The following is a 16167-nucleotide window of genomic DNA, read 5'->3' as shown; positions in this document are numbered from 1 at the left end:
AGTTCTACTAGCTCCGTGAGCTTGGCAAGTTGCCTTTTCCAACCTCAGTTTTCTCATCTATAAAATAAGATTTACCTCACAGGGTACTTTGTAAGTAATAAAAAAGAGCCATTCATAATAAGTTACTTTAAAATTTAAGGGATGCTATACGACTGTAAGTAATTATTACATTCATCTGGCATCCCCCTATGTACTTCCCTATTTCCCATCTGTCTACTCTCACGAAAGTTAAAGCTTCTGAATACATTGGGAAAGAGAAGAATGCATTTTTCTCTTAAAATCTTGAAATGATAGCAAGATGAAGATACATCAAGGTACAAGTGTTTGGGAGGCTAAGGTGGGAAGATCACCTGAAGTCAGGAGTTTGAGACCAGCCTGGCCAACATGGTGAAACCCTGCCTCCACTAAAAATACAAAAATTAGCTGAATGTGGTGACATGCCCCTGAAGTCCCAGTTACTCAGGAGGCTGAGGCAAAAGAACGACTTGAGCCCAGGATGCGGACATGGCAGTGAGCCAAGAATGCACCACTGCACTCCAGCATGGGCAACAGAGTGAGACTCCGTCTCAAAAAAAAAAAAAAAAAAAGAATGAAATAAGTGTGTTTGGGAAAGAATTGATAATACAACTATCTGCCAAAATCTTAGTGTCCTCAAACCATTTTGCAGGACTCAAAGAAAGGGCATGTATGTATCTATGAAGAATTTGTCCAATCACTTCACGCATTTGACATTGTTATTTGAAATTAAATATGTTCTATTTGTTGTTCATAATTGAGAAGCAGAAAATAATCATTGACTATACTGTATTTCCTTTTCTAATCGGGGGGAGCAAAAATAAATTATATGTGCAGTTATCTGCAGTTATCAGTTTATAAAGAATCACTTGGTGGCAAATGACAAATACATTCGATACATGCATAAATAGTGGAGACCCCATGCTTTTTAAGAGAAAGCCCTAACATCACATTTTCATAGTAAGAGCAAAATTATCTTGATCTCATTTTGGAATTAAAGCAAATCTTGATGCAAGATACAAGGACTGAGACTATAGTAGGAACAGACAGTGGAGATTGCTAGGAGATTGGGTTTATGTTTGTGATCCCTCAAACGAATCTCTTTTAGCACACCTGTTTCAGGGAAACTTTCAAGATTTGTTTGTACTTCCAATCATTTTTCATTTTCATCCTTCAGCGATGGAGGTCATTAAGTGCAGGCTGCCCTTGTCAGTGTCATGTAGGATCAATTTGCTGCAATGGACAGAGAGGCCTTACTGATGCTGTTAAATCTGTCAGTGAGAAATCGTATGTCATTAGCGTCTAATGCACTGCTTACAGGATGGAATTTGGCCAACAAAAATGAGAAAACTCTTTAATATTTTAGTCCATTTCCTTGATATTGCAGCATTTCCCATGTATGCAGGTTTTAGTTCTTTGGCTAGTTTAGTTTGGGTACACAAAAGCACTATTCAGTCTCTGATTCCCTTGTTGAATTCCCTTGACAGATAAAATGGATCTCACTTTTAGGAATTTTGTGCATCTTTTTCCTGTTTCAGACTAATTTCATTGCTTCTGAACATGAATTCCTTTTGGCATGGTAAATAATTATATTTTAATTATTGTGCTTCTTAGGGACTATTATTCTCTCTATACAAAGTATACATTTTCATACTTCTTTGTATTCTTATGCCAAGAGTAATAAAGAAAACCTAATGAAAGAGTGAAACAAATTGAAAATAATGTCCCCTTACTTGACACAATCTTATATACACATGTCTCAAATGTTAGAATGCTATAGTATTTCTCTTACTGTTAATATTATGTCTGCTTTATTTGCTTGTGTTATCTTTGATACTTTCCTGTACTTTTAAAATTTGTAGCAATGGGTATTCTTGCCTTTAAAAATCAGAAAGAGGCAAAAGCAATTATGCAAAATTCTTATTTGCCCTGTTTGTGGGTAACGATAGAAAATAATCCAATCTAAGACTTCTCAGATGTCAGAATTAAAACTAACACTAGAAATACATGAAGGAAAACCTCTGAAAAACAGATTATACTTCCGTGTGAATATAGACATTTTTGTTAGAAGCTTTCAAATACTTTTTATAAAAATGTCATTTTTAATATTTTATCTTAAAAGATAAAAAAAATCCATGGGTATTTTGATGAAGTCACCATGTATTTGTTTTAATTGCCACCCCAGATTCTTTGTGCCTGCACAGAAAGGTAAGTTAAGCAAGCACGCAGATATTGAAGTGATCTGTTGGTTGAAAACAAGATGGCTTCCAAAATGTGTTAAAATATATTTTTTAAATTATATAATTAGCCATTTGTAAAGCTTTACCCTTCCTTACTGCAAATCCCAGTGCTTTCAAACTAAGGGAATGAAAATTATTACAGATTCAGCCAACATGTAACAAATACTTATGTGGACAAAGTATTTGTGCTATATTGTTTGCAAATTTTATCTTTTAGTGTCTCTCAATAATCCTGGGGAATTTGCTATTACTATTATCATCTCTCCCAATGTAAGATATAGAACTAACATTGAGTGTCACACAAGATTGCTCAAGTAGAAGGAGATGCTGGGATGGGAATCAAATTCAGGTTTTTCTTATACCTAATCTATTTCAGAATTATAATACTACCTCTTTACTATAACATTAATTAAACAGTCCTATACATGGCTAATCAGGTTATGTAAAGCTTTGAAAAAAACATGTAAATTATATATGATATCTCTAGTGCTCAACTGAAATAGATTATTTGATTCACTAGTTGTTTTTGTAATTTTATTTCATTGGAGCCACTTTTTCAGTAATTTTCTGGGGAAAGGGCCACCTGTTTATTTGGAGGAGATTTAATTTTCATAGGGATTTTAGGTAGGTTTCATAATTCTAAATTGTAAAACTTTCTAACTAGAAGTGCCTTTAGAAATATTGCCCTCCTCTTTAAAAAATAATTTTACAGAGGAAGAATCTTAGGGAGGCCAGAGTGGCTTAGTGATTTACCACATACACAATTAAGTAGAAGAAATGTTGTCCTAGAACTTAGTTTTCTTTACTCATGTTCAAATGTTCTTTCCAATAAACTGCAGATGAGCATATGCTATGATTTTTGTGGTAGGTTTGACTGGACCAATAGCTGAGATGTAAGCATCTCTTTTAAATGATTTGGGCCTGTGAAGGAATTACAGAGACAAGAATTAGAGGACTACTCTGCAGCGGTGTGTTGGCCTCTAGGGAATACTTCTGATGCTCATAGAACACTTGTAATTCATTCATTCAATTATTCAAAATATATTATTAATCACCAATTGTTCTATATACCAGCAATGAACAATTGGAATTTGAAATTTAAAACACAATGCCATTTATATTAACACACACACAAATAAAGTGAATTTAACAAAATATGTATAAGATCTATATGATGAAGAGCACAAAATGAATGAAAGAAATAAATCAAAGAAGATCTAAATAGATGGAGAGATATTCCATATTCATGGATAGGAAGACTCAATATTGTTAAGATATCCATTATTTCCAACTTGATATATAGTTGGATACAATCCCAATAAAAATCCCAACATATTTTGTGAATATCAGTCAAATCATTCTAAATTTTATATGAAATATAAAAAGACACAAAATAACCAGCAAAATGTTGAAGAATAAAGTCAGAGGATTAACACTACCCAACTTCAAGATTTACTATAAAGCTGACAAAGATACTATAGAAGACATAGAAATGTGCCACCTTATCTCTGCTTCCATGCTGAAGGTTGTGATCTCGAGTCCAGGAGATTCTTTCCTAGACTATAATGTAGAATCAGAGCTCTCCAGCATCCTTTCTTTACCCCACCAAGAGAAGAATTGTGTATTTTTGCTATTTAACCTACCTTGCCTAGGTCTCATTGGACAACATTTCTATATTCAATTCTCAAAAAATTATATCATCTATAGATTATATAAGTTTTCTTATCAACTTTCAACCACAGTTTTCTTTAATACTCACTTTGTATCGATGTGCTTAGGAGTCAATATCAGTTCTAGCAATAAACAATTAGTTATTTTCCTAGAGGAATGTGAAAGCTGTTTGAGTCTCATTTTTATAAGTATTTAGTATTGGTTGTTGTCCTGCACACCATATAACTGTGCTTTGATAGTGAATTCTGTCTGCTTGTTTAATGTAGATAGAAATTCACTTCTTTCATAGCAAAACCATAAAATAATAATTTTCCCTGTAACAGCTATTTGAAGACCCTATCAGTGTCTCCTCTTCCATTTCTTAGAACACAGGCATGTGGACATGCAAACACACATACACACACACACACACACACACACACACAAATGGCTTTGGCCCCTGTTTCTTAGAAAACACACACACACATACACACACACACTTGTTCTAAAGGCATTATCACACTTTATAGACTGATAAGTTTGCATTAAATTTATACTGTCCCATTTCTCTGAAGAGTTTTCCTCACGAGACCTGTGAAGAGCTTTGGGGGTGCCCGAGACAGGAGTACACAGCTGATAGACTATTGTTTTATCTCAGTGAATCTACCTTTTGTTGTCCAAACTCCATGAGGAAAATACCAAGACTGGGAGTTTATTGCTGGCCAATATTTTAAAGAAGTAAACTTGGCTTAAATCAAACCAATTATTCAGTCCAATACCAGTTTTGAGGGTATTTTCAATTTATGTATCTTTCATGCAGTTTTGAGATTTTATTCTGGTAGAGTTGCATAGCAATGAACATTTTGTTTTTAATATTAGCCACACCTTAAGAGTGATTTATTGAGTGTGATGATGGACTGTAGTATATCAAAAATATTTAAGATAAAATTTTCGTGTGTGTGTGTGTGTGTGTGTCAACCAATGGCTATTTTGTTGTGTGTGTGTGTGTCTGTGTGTGTGTGTGTCAACCAATGGCTATTTTGTTGTGTGTGTGTGTGTGTGTCTGTGTGTGTGTGTGTGTCAACCAATGGCTATTTTGTTCCCAAAGGAATATCTGGATATCCTGCAGTGTCTGGAGACATTTTTGGTTGCCTCTGGCATCTAGAAGGCAGAAGCCAAGAATAAGGATGTTGCTAATCATCCTACAATGCACAGGACAGTCCCTCTCTCCTTCACACACACCAAAATTCTCCAGCCCAAATGTCAACAGAGCTGAGGTTAATAAACCTTGATATACAGAGAGAGGGAATTTACATGTCATATATATGTAATGTGCATGCGTATGTGTATATACATATATATAACATGACACACTGTGTACTATATCCCCTTCTTAAAGATTTAAACTGCATTTGTATATTTAAAATTCTGAGAAATTCAATATTAAGAAATCTGTTAACTCTGTTAACCCTGAATTTTCTATTGTCCCTGGAATTCTTTCTTCTCAGGAAAACTATTTACTACTGATTGACTTGGTGTTTAGTAGATTAAACCTTGGAAAATATTATTCTCTCTCTCTCTCTCTCTCTATATATATATATATATATGTGTGTGTGTGTGTGTGTGTGTATATTTATATATGTATATATACATACATGTATATATGTACATATATATAAAACATAAGAGAATAAGAGGCAACTATGTCACAAACTCTACTTTCATGATATTCTGCTGATATATAGCTTTAATAAAAAATAAATATTATTTATATTACCTATAAAGCTATAGAATAATTTGGAATATTTTCAAATAAATATGTTCTTTGGGAATCCACAGGTATCCAGAATGCTGACTTTCTTTGATGCTGTAGTAGAGCAATAAAATGAAATAGTATTGTTTTTATCACTTAAAACCTATGTTTAAAAAATCACAATAAAACAAGTGAAATATTTTTGTATATACCTTTTATGATAGGTATATTTTCTAATTATCTAATACATGACTTATAACTGCAATTGATTTTCAATTCTGTGGGATTATCTGTTAATGATTTTTCCATTTTGAGCTGTGCATATGCATCTCAATGATGTAAACATTTGGAAAAACTCATTTTTAATCATCTTTTCATAAATCTACAGAGCTACATCTTATAATCATTTATTAAAATAAGTATTAATATGGAAAATGTATATTTATATGCTAAATATTTTCTTTAGTCATTTCTTTTTTCTTCAAAATTTAACCGTCATTGAAGGTAAGATGGAAAACCTATAGACAGCTTATTTAATCCCATCAACCTCTGATAATAAGGAATATGAATATCTCCCTAGCAGGATGGTTGTATAAAACAATATACTAATAATTACTATTTATGAAGCACTAATATGTGCTAGGCACTTTGTTAGTTTTTATATGTAATCTTATTTCATTCTCTGAACAACTCTATGAAGCATAAAAATACGTTTTATTTTTTATTTATTTATTTTTTTTGAGACGGAGTCTCTCTCTGTCGCCCAGGCTGGAGTGCAGTGGCGCGATCTCGGCTCACTGCAAGCTCCGCCTCCCAGGTTCACGCCATTTTCCTGCCTCAGCCTCCCGAGTATCTGGGACTACAGGCGCCCGCCACCACGCCCGGCTAATTTTTTGTATTTTTAGTAGAAACGAGCTTTCACCATGTTAGCCAGGATGGTCTCGATCTCCTGACCTCGTGATCCACCCGCCTCAGCCTCCCAAAGTGCTAGGATTACAGGCGTGAGCCACCGCACCTGGCCCCAAAAATACCTTTTAAATATAAAGCACCTAGAACAGTTTTTTACAAACTATATTTTGCATATAGAAGATATGGCTACTAATATTTGTATTATTTAGATAAATGTGTCCTTCATTTCTTGTATCAAATTGTAGTGTGATTATATGATTATAACATGATCCTCTACTCCATAATAGGTATTAAACAGTATATGCAACCTGAGAATATGGGATGAATTATGGGTAGAGAGGACAGAAGTGTAAGTAGTAGAGACATTATGATAATCCATTAGAAAAACATGCAGAGACCCTAAGGAATGAAGGAATAGCACCATGGTAAGACATCTAATGCCCAGATAAAACTGACAGAGGATGATACGGTAGAAAATCTTGTATGTATACATGTATAAGACCAGGCATGAGGGATAGACTCAGCAATGACACATGAATTGGAGAAATTAATCCAAATCTTTCTTTCTTTTTTTTTTTTTTTTTTTTTTTGAGATGGGGCCTCGCACTGTTGCCCAGGCTGGAGTGCAGTGGCGCAATCTCGGCTCACTGCAACCTCCTCCTCTGGGTTCAAGCAATTCTCCTGCCTCAGCCTCCTGATTAGCTGGGATTACAGGTGCCCACCACCATGCCCAGCTAATTTTTTGTATTTTTAATAGAGATGGGGTTTCAGTATGTTGGCCAGGCTGGTCTTGAACTCCTGACCTCGTGATCTGCCTGTCTCGGCCCCTCAAAGTGCTGGGATTACAGGTGTGAACCACTGTGCTCGGCCGTTAATCCGAATCTTATACCACCAAACACCAATTAGAACACATATATAAATGAAAAGATCTCATTTGCAATAGCTACAACAGCCAAAAATTTCCCAGAAATACCTAATATGGAATATGTCATTGTAATCTTCATAAAGGAACCTGTAAAATTTTACAGATGGAAAAGACAATAAAACAGCACATGCCATAGCAATACCCAACATTTTAATTTGGTTAATCTGGCATCTTCATGTTATAATTTTAAAGCAATTCCAAACAAATTAAAAGAATATTTTTTGGATGCTGATAAAACCATTCTGTACTGGAACATGAAAACAAATAAAAGGATTGTGGAGAAAATGAGGGAATATTTGTTCTAACTTGTCCTGAAACAAACAATAAAGCTACAAGAAGTGTAACATGTTGTAACAATGACAAAAAGTTCAATGCATCACAAGGACTGGCTAGAAAAAAAAAGTCCCAATATGCCAAGCAATTTATTGTATAAAAATGTGAAAATGCAAAGAAATGCAGCATAGTCTTTTCAACAAAATGGTGCAAGGCTTACTGTATGTTTGTGGGCAATTGCAAATAAATCCTACCTTGAACCATGCCAAAACCCACAAATGCGTTAGAGTGTTAAATATAAACACACAATGTAGTTGAATCGGTATCTGATCTTGAAATGAGAAGAGTTTTTATCAACATCATGAAAAAGAAGAAATCTTTTAAAATGAAAATGTATAAATTTGCTGACATGAAAATTAAATGTCTGTGGGTTTAAAACTATGGGAAAATATTTCAACATCTGTGTCAAACATGAACTTAATATTTTTACCACATGGAGTGCTACTCTCTGTCCCTTAAAAGATAACTTCTCTAGTAGAATCAGGAAGAAAGTATTTAAATAAGTATTGCCTGGTATGTCTTGTCTTTGTTGAATATTTTAAAAAATACAAAGCAAGTTGATAAATAAAAGGGAGAGAAGTATCCTTAATAGTAAAAAACAAAAAAGGAAAGGAAAACAACAGGATAGCATTTGCACCCACCAGATTAGCATAATATCTTACAATGATAATATCTAGTTTTTGGAGGAAGCACTGAAATTGACACTTTCACCAATGGTGATATTGTACTTTGAAATGCTCCCTATGAAGAGCAAATTGACAACATATAGCAAGAGCTTTAATGTATTCATACCCTTTTTCTCTAAGGAACATTACCAAAATATGCGCAAATGGTGTTTTCAACAAGGATTTGATTATAAAATGGGCAGAACAGTGTAGCATGGGGCCAGACTGCCTGGGTTTGAATCCTGCCCTTTTGCTTCCTAGCTATGATTTTGAGCAAGTCGTTTACCTCTTGGAGCCTGTGGTTCCTGATCTGTAAAATGAGAGTAACAGCAGAATCTACTTGATACAGCTTTTCTGACAACTAATTTAATACATGTAAAGATTTCTAACAGCCTTTGATACGTAGTAAGTTCTACATGTATTTCAGTTATATTTATTGTTGTTATTAAATGAGATTATATAGCATACTTCACAGATTGTTTAGTATGTATGAAGAGAGAATAAGAATCAAAACAGGTATTATTATCATTATTTTTATACTATTATGAAATAACCTCAACCGTGGCAATGGAATCCTTATAGGAATGACTTTTATTACCTTGTATTAAGAAAGATTATATGAAATCAGAACACATTGTAAAATCATCACTTTCTGTTAACCAAGAGTGAATTAAAACAACAGATACCAAGTAACTTAGATGTGATTATTTTATTTTTTTAGAATACGTATTTTATTTTATTTTATTTATATATTTTTTTATTATACTTTAAGTTATAGGGTACATGTGCACAACATGCAGGTTTGTTACATATGTATACATGTGCCACGTTGGTGTGCTGCACCCATTAACTCATCATTTTCAAAGGATTCTTACATCATGAGAGGCTCTAGTAACATAGTGAGCCACACAATCATTTCAATTATACTAAACTAAGTGGAATTTTGTCTGTATCCAAATTTCCAGAGAATATATTTTGCATGCTATGCTCTAAGTATTCATATTCTTCTTTTTGATATGGGGGTCTCACTGTCACCCAGGTTGGAGTACAGTGACGTGATCTCGGCTCACTGCAACCTCTGCCTCCTGAGCTCAGGTGATCCTCCCACCTCAGCCCCCTGAGTAGCTGGGACCACAGGTGAATGCCACCATGCCCGGCTAATTTTTTGTACTTTTGGTAGAGATGGAGTTTCACTATGTTGCCCAGGCTGATCTCGAACTCCTGAGCTCAAGCGATCTGCCTGCCTCGGCCTCCCAAAGTGCTGGGATTACAGAAGTGAGCCACCATGCCAGACCTAATTATTCATATTCTGTGTATACCTGTGTACACCTGATTCTATTAAAAGAAATTAATTGATTTTGGGAGGTTCCTCAACTAATTCACTAGACACTAATTCACAAGTTAAATTTTTTCCTGCTTTCTTGGAATGGACTTTGAGTAAAGCAATTTACTCGTACAGTCTGACCCTTTAAGAGTTTGTTAATAAGTGACTATGGAAAAATATTGTGGACAGATAGACATTAAAAATACTTTCCTTTTGTCAGTTGAAGAGCAATTCTCACTGATTTCCTATCAAAATAATCCTGAAAATGACAAATGTTCTTTTTTACAACCTTGTACTTTTCCATCATAGTAAATCACTGATTAACAAATAAAACACACACAGGCAATACATTATCTGAGAAAAAGAAAAGTAACAATGCAGTGGCTATAGTGTTTAGAATTTTGTGAGGCTGTGTCAGATATAAAATCATTTTCTAGTTATTTCCCTTGGTACAGGGTATCAGAATTGTGTGGTCTTTCAAGAAAAAAATATTTTAAAGAAAGATATATGCACTGTACTCCTAGGTTATTGAGAAAAGTATATAAAACAAAGCTACTGTCTGCATGATGTACATAGAAAAAGAGCAAAAATGTTATCTGTAAAAGCAGAAAAGAATATGGCTTGCTTGACTTTTTGAATCAAGCAAGCTACAGCAATCTTTTGATTCTAATATGAAACTATAGTAAGGATCATTGCACTAATGCATGAGGATTTGTGATAATGTTGCAGAAATTTTACTGTCAAAACTGAACTGCAGTGTAATGACTTTTGTTATCATGGTTTCTAATAACTATTCAGCATGAATTGACCCTACATATGTTTTGCTGCAATAATGTGTCACTAACTCAGAAAGCTAAAAAGAAAATAAAAAACAGTCAACATAATGCTGTGTATGACTTCATGACAACCTTTACTATTAATATTGTTAAAACAATTATATTAATAATAGTCACTATGCAAACTATGGGATCACATGTCAGTAAAACCTCAGACACATTGTGACAGTTCTGGCTAAAGAAACCTATAGAGTACTTCACGGTAAAATATGTCCTCCTCTGTTCAGCCTGGGCACTAGTTACTGACTGTGCTCTTACTACTTCCATATCTGATTGTTACCTCTATTGTAGGGAGTCTTGGACAAGTTTCCCTACTTCCTATAAGGTGTTTCTTTTTCCTTTTATGGGCTATCTCTTTAGTTTTTTACTTTCTATATTTTTGCATCTCCTTATTGCAGTATATTTTTATTTCAGCATCTCTTCACTGCCATAAATAAGAGAAAGTAGAATGTTTACTTTTCTGTGTGGCAGTCACCATGCTAGACATTTACAACCATTTAAATCATTGAGTTGCACCAACCATATCATAAATGTTGACCAATTACAGATATCATTATCATTTTTGTTCTATTATTATTTAATTCATAAAAACACTATGAAACAACTGAGAATATTCTCATTTTTCCTTAGAAAACAAAACTACTGTATTAGTTTGGTAGGGCTGCCCTAACAAAGTACCACAGACTGAGTGGTTTAAACAAGAGAAATTTATTGTCTCAGAGTTTTGGAGGCCAGAATATGAGATGAAAGTGTCAACAGGATTGATTCTTTCTGATGGCCTGGTGGGATGGATCTGTTTCCAGCCCCACATTGCTTGTAGGGGGCCATCTTTTTCCTGTGTCAATACAATGTCTTCCCTTTGTATGCGTCTGTCCAGATCTCCTCTTCTTTTCTTTTTTAACTTTTATTTTAGGTTCAGGGTTACATGTGCAGGTTTGTTACATAGGTAAACTCGTGTCATGGGGTTTGGTGTACAGATTATTTTGTCACACCGGTACTAAACATAGTACCTATTTTCTGTTCCTCTCCCTACTCCCACCCTCCACCCTCAAATAGGCTCCAGTGTCTGTTTTTCCCTTCCTTGTGTCCACGAGTTCTCATCATTTGGTTCCCACTTATAAGTGAGAGCATGTGAGATTTGGTTTTCTGTTCCTACATTAGTTGTTAAGGATACCAGCCTCCAGCTCCATCCACATTCCCACAAAAGACATGATCTCATTCTTTTTATGGCTGCATAGTATTCCATGGTGTAGATGCACCACATTTTCTTTATCCAATCTGTCCTTGATGGGCATTTGTGTTGATTCCATGTCTTTGCTATTGTGAAGAGTGCTGCAATGAGCATTCACTTACATATGTCTTTATGGTAGAATGATTTCTATTCCTCTGGGTACATACCAAGTAATGGAATTGCTGAGTGAAATGATAGCTCTGTTTTTACCTCTTTGAGGAATTGCCACACTGCTTTCCACAATAGTTGAACTAACTTACACTCCCACCAAGTGTATTAGTGTTTCATTTGCTCCACAACCTCATGAGCATCTGTTATATTGTGACCTTTTAATAATAGCCATTCTGACTGGTGTGAGATGGTATCTCATTGTAGTTTTGATTTGCATTTCTCTGATGATCAGTGATATTGAGCTTTTTAAAATATACTTGTTGGTCGCATGTATGACTTCTTTTGAAAACTGTCTGTTGATGTCCTTTGCCCACTTTTTAATGGGGTTGTTTGTTTTTGGCTTGTAAATTTGTTAAAGTTCCTTACAGACACTGGATATTAAACTTGGTCAGATGTGTAGTATGCAAAAATTTTCTCCCATATTGTAAATTGTCTGTTTACTCTGTCGATAGTTTTATTTTGCTGTGCATAAGCTGTTTGGTTTAATTAGATCCCATTTGTCAACTTTTGGTTTTGTTATGATTGTTTTTGGTGTCTTCAACATGAAGTGTTTGCTGGTTCCTATCTCCAGAATGGTATTGCCTAGGTTACCTTCTAGGGTTTTTATAGGTTTGGATTGTGCATTTAAATCTTTAATTCATCTTGAGTCCATTTTTGTATATGGTGTAAGGAAGGGGTCCAGTTTCAAACTTCTGCATATTTCTAGCCAGTTATCTCAGCACCATTTATTGAATAGGGGGTCTTTTCTGCATTGCATGTTTTGGTCAGCTTTTTTGAAGATCAGATGATTGTTGATATGCAGCCTTATTTCTGGGCTCTCTGTTCTGTTCTATTGGTCTGTGTGTCTGTTTTTGTACCAATACCATTCTGTTTTGGTTACTGTAGCCCTATAATATAGTTTGAAGTCCAGTAATGTGATGCCTCCACCTTTGTTCTTTTTGCATGGGATTGCCTTGGCTATTCAGGCTTTTTTGTTTCATATTAATTTTAAAATAGTTTTTCCTGGTTCTGTGAAGAATGATATTGGTAGTTTTGTAGGAATAGCATTGAATCTGTGAACTGCTTTGGGCAGTATGACCATTTTAATGATATTGATTCTTTCTATCCATGAGCATGTAATGTTTTCCAATTTGCTTTTGTCATCTGATTTCTTTGAGCAGTGTTCTGTAATTCTCATTGTAGAGATATTTCACCTCCATGGTTACCTGCATTCCTAGGCATTTTATTCCTTTTGTGGCAATTGTGAATGGGATTGTGTTCATGATTTGGCTCTCAGCATGGCTATTGTTGGTGTATAAGAATTCCACTGATTTTTGTACATTTATTTTTAATCCTGAAGTGTTGAAGTTGTTTATCAGCTGAGGAAGCTTTGGGCCAAGACTACAGGGTTTCCTAAATATAGAATTATGTCATCTGCAAACAGGGATAGTTTGACTTCCTCCGTTCCTAGTTTGATGCCCTTTATTTATTTCTCTTGCCTGATTGCTCTGGCCAGGACTTCCAATTCTATGTTGAACATAAGTGGCAGGAGAGAGCACTCTTGTCTTGTGCTGGTTTTCAATGGGAATGGTTCCAGCTTTTCCCCATTCAGTGTGATGTTGGCTATGGGTTTGTCATTGATGGCTCTTATTATTTTGAGTTGTGTGCCTTCAATACCTAGTTTATTGGGAGTTTTTAATATGAAACAATGTTGAATTTTATTGAGAGCCTTTACTGCATCTATAGAGATAATCATGTGGTGTTTGTCTTTAGTTCTGTTGGCATGAGTCACGTTTACTGATTTGTGTATGTTGAACCAACCTTGCATCCCGAGGATGAAGCCTACTTCATCATGGTAGATTAGCCTTTTGATGTGCTGCTGGATTTGGTTTGCAAGTATTTTGTTAAGGAGTTTTGCATTAATGTTCATCAATACTATTGCCCTGAAGTTTTCTTTTTGTTGTTGTTGTGTGTCTGCCAGGTTTTCATGTCAGGATGATGCTGGCTTCATAGAATGAGTTGGGGAGGAGTCCCTCCTTCTCAATTTTTTGGAATAGTTTCAGTAGGTATGATACCAGCTCTTCCTTGTACACCTGGTAGAATTTGGCTGTGAATTCTTCTGGTCCTGGGCTGTTTTTGATTGGTAGGCTATTTATTACTGATTCAATTTTGGAACTTGTTATTGATCTGCTCAGAGAATCAGTTTCATGCTCATTCAGTCTTGGGAGTGTGTATGTGTCCAGGAATTTATCCATCTCTCCTAGGTTTTCTAGTTTGTGTGCACAGAGGTATTTGTAGTAGTTTCTGATGGTTATTTTTACTTCTGTGGAGCTAGTGGTAATATCCTCTTTGTCATTTCTAATTGTGTTTATTTGGATCTTCTCTCTTTTCTTCTTTATTAGTCCAGCTAGTGGCCTATCTGTATTATTATTTTTTTCAAAAAACTCACTCCTAGGCCAACTGATAAAGATATCAGTCATATTGGATTAGGGAACATTATAATCACCTCATTTTTAGCTCAGCTACCTCTGTAAAGATCCTGTCTCTAAATAGGGTCATGTTACAGGCTACTTGGGTTAGGACTTCAACATATGCAATTGGGATAAAAGGGAATACTATTTAGCTTATAACAGGTACTTTGTTGTAATTTTAGGCTACTCTACTTGTAAGTGGGAACCAGAGCTAACATTCAAACCGAGTCCCCTGGGACTTATTCTCCTTCTCTTTTATTATTTTTCTTTACTATGCCCAACTCATTATCCATATACAGGGTATAACTGTCTCTCTTTAAATGCAAAAGTATTTCAATTATAAATATTTTGTAATACCTGTGATATTGGGCATGAATATGATTAAGCAATGCTTAGTAATAAAATACTTTTTGAGAGAGAGTTTATGGTGTTACATAGGAAATGGTAGATCATTTATGTTTCTAATCCATGGTGAAAGTTCAGGCAGATAAGTACCTCTCCCACTAGAAGAACTTTAGAATCCACTCCCATTGTCTCAGACAACAGAACATGTGTTTACCAGAAGATCTTGATCCTAAACAGATTGCTACAGACACAAAGATGAAGGGTGAGGGTATACATCCTATTAGCAGCTCCAAGCAGCTGCTAGCATGTAGCAGAGAATACAGAGTAAAGCAAAGCTTGCTGTGGAAATTTGATGAGAGAGATACTGAGATTGATATTCTGGAAAATATGGTAGCATGACAGGGTTAGATGCACTACCGCCTCCTCCCCCTCACACACACCAAGAGCTGACTAGAGTAACCAAAGAGAAGTTTTGGAAGATTTAAGGAAAGAATATTATAGAGAATATTATAATAATCAATGCTGACAAATATATCACACAAAGTGTGGAGTGCTGACAAATATATCACACAAAGAGGAGAAAGGCAACACATTTGGAAAAACAAATGAAGATACGGAGTGCTGATAATTAGAAACTCTCATTTCTGAAAGAGATCTGAAATGTGGCAGTAAGCAATGGGAGGAATTATGGTATCCCTTTCCTCAAATATCCTCCTATATTGGAAGCATGTGGGCTGAAGTAAGGACTACCACATTGAATCCCCTTTCAAGTGTGAAGACCGATCTTCTTAAGAGCAATGTCTGCTAACGTGGATGGGATCTTTCTCACCTAAGAATGCTAGGATTGGAGGTGTCATTCATGGATGTCTGGGGAAGTCCATCTGAAGTGATTGTCGGGACTGAGCACCACCAGCCGCACAGCCTGCCTGTGTGTGAGCAAGGCATGGGGCCACCCATATGAAAAGCCAGGTGGTCTTAGGGCTTTTCTCTGATGATTCTTTACTACGTTATAAATTTCAAGAATAAAGAAGTAATTCCATGAAGCATGCATTTAGAAGAAATACAGTGCCTACAAAGGGAACATAACTTCAGACTTAATCTCCACAATGTTTTATGGCAGAAAACTGTAGAAAAATATCTACATAATTTTTTTTCAGATGAAGTTTTGCTTTTGTACCCCACGGTGGAGTGTAGTGGTGCAATCTCAGCTCACTACAACCTCCACCTCCTGGGAGCAAGTGATTCTCCTGCCTCAGCCCCCCGAGTAGCTGGGATTACAGGCATATACCACCATGCCTGGCTAATTTTTGTATTTTTAGT

General features: G+C 35.4%; 1 protein-coding gene across 6 annotated transcripts in view; it reads left to right on the top strand.

Annotated features, from left to right (window-relative positions):
- The window catches only part of CCDC178 (coiled-coil domain containing 178), a 503110-nt gene that overhangs the window by 346132 nt on the left and 140811 nt on the right, over positions 1-16167 (top strand). The gene's annotated exons all lie outside the window — the stretch shown is intronic.

The sequence above is a fragment of the Pan troglodytes genome, chromosome 17, assembly GCF_028858775.2.
Source record: "Pan troglodytes isolate AG18354 chromosome 17, NHGRI_mPanTro3-v2.0_pri, whole genome shotgun sequence".
Taxonomy (NCBI): domain Eukaryota; kingdom Metazoa; phylum Chordata; class Mammalia; order Primates; family Hominidae; genus Pan; species Pan troglodytes.
The sequence above is the reverse complement of the archived record's forward strand: the minus strand, read 5'-3'. Positions and strand labels throughout refer to the sequence as shown.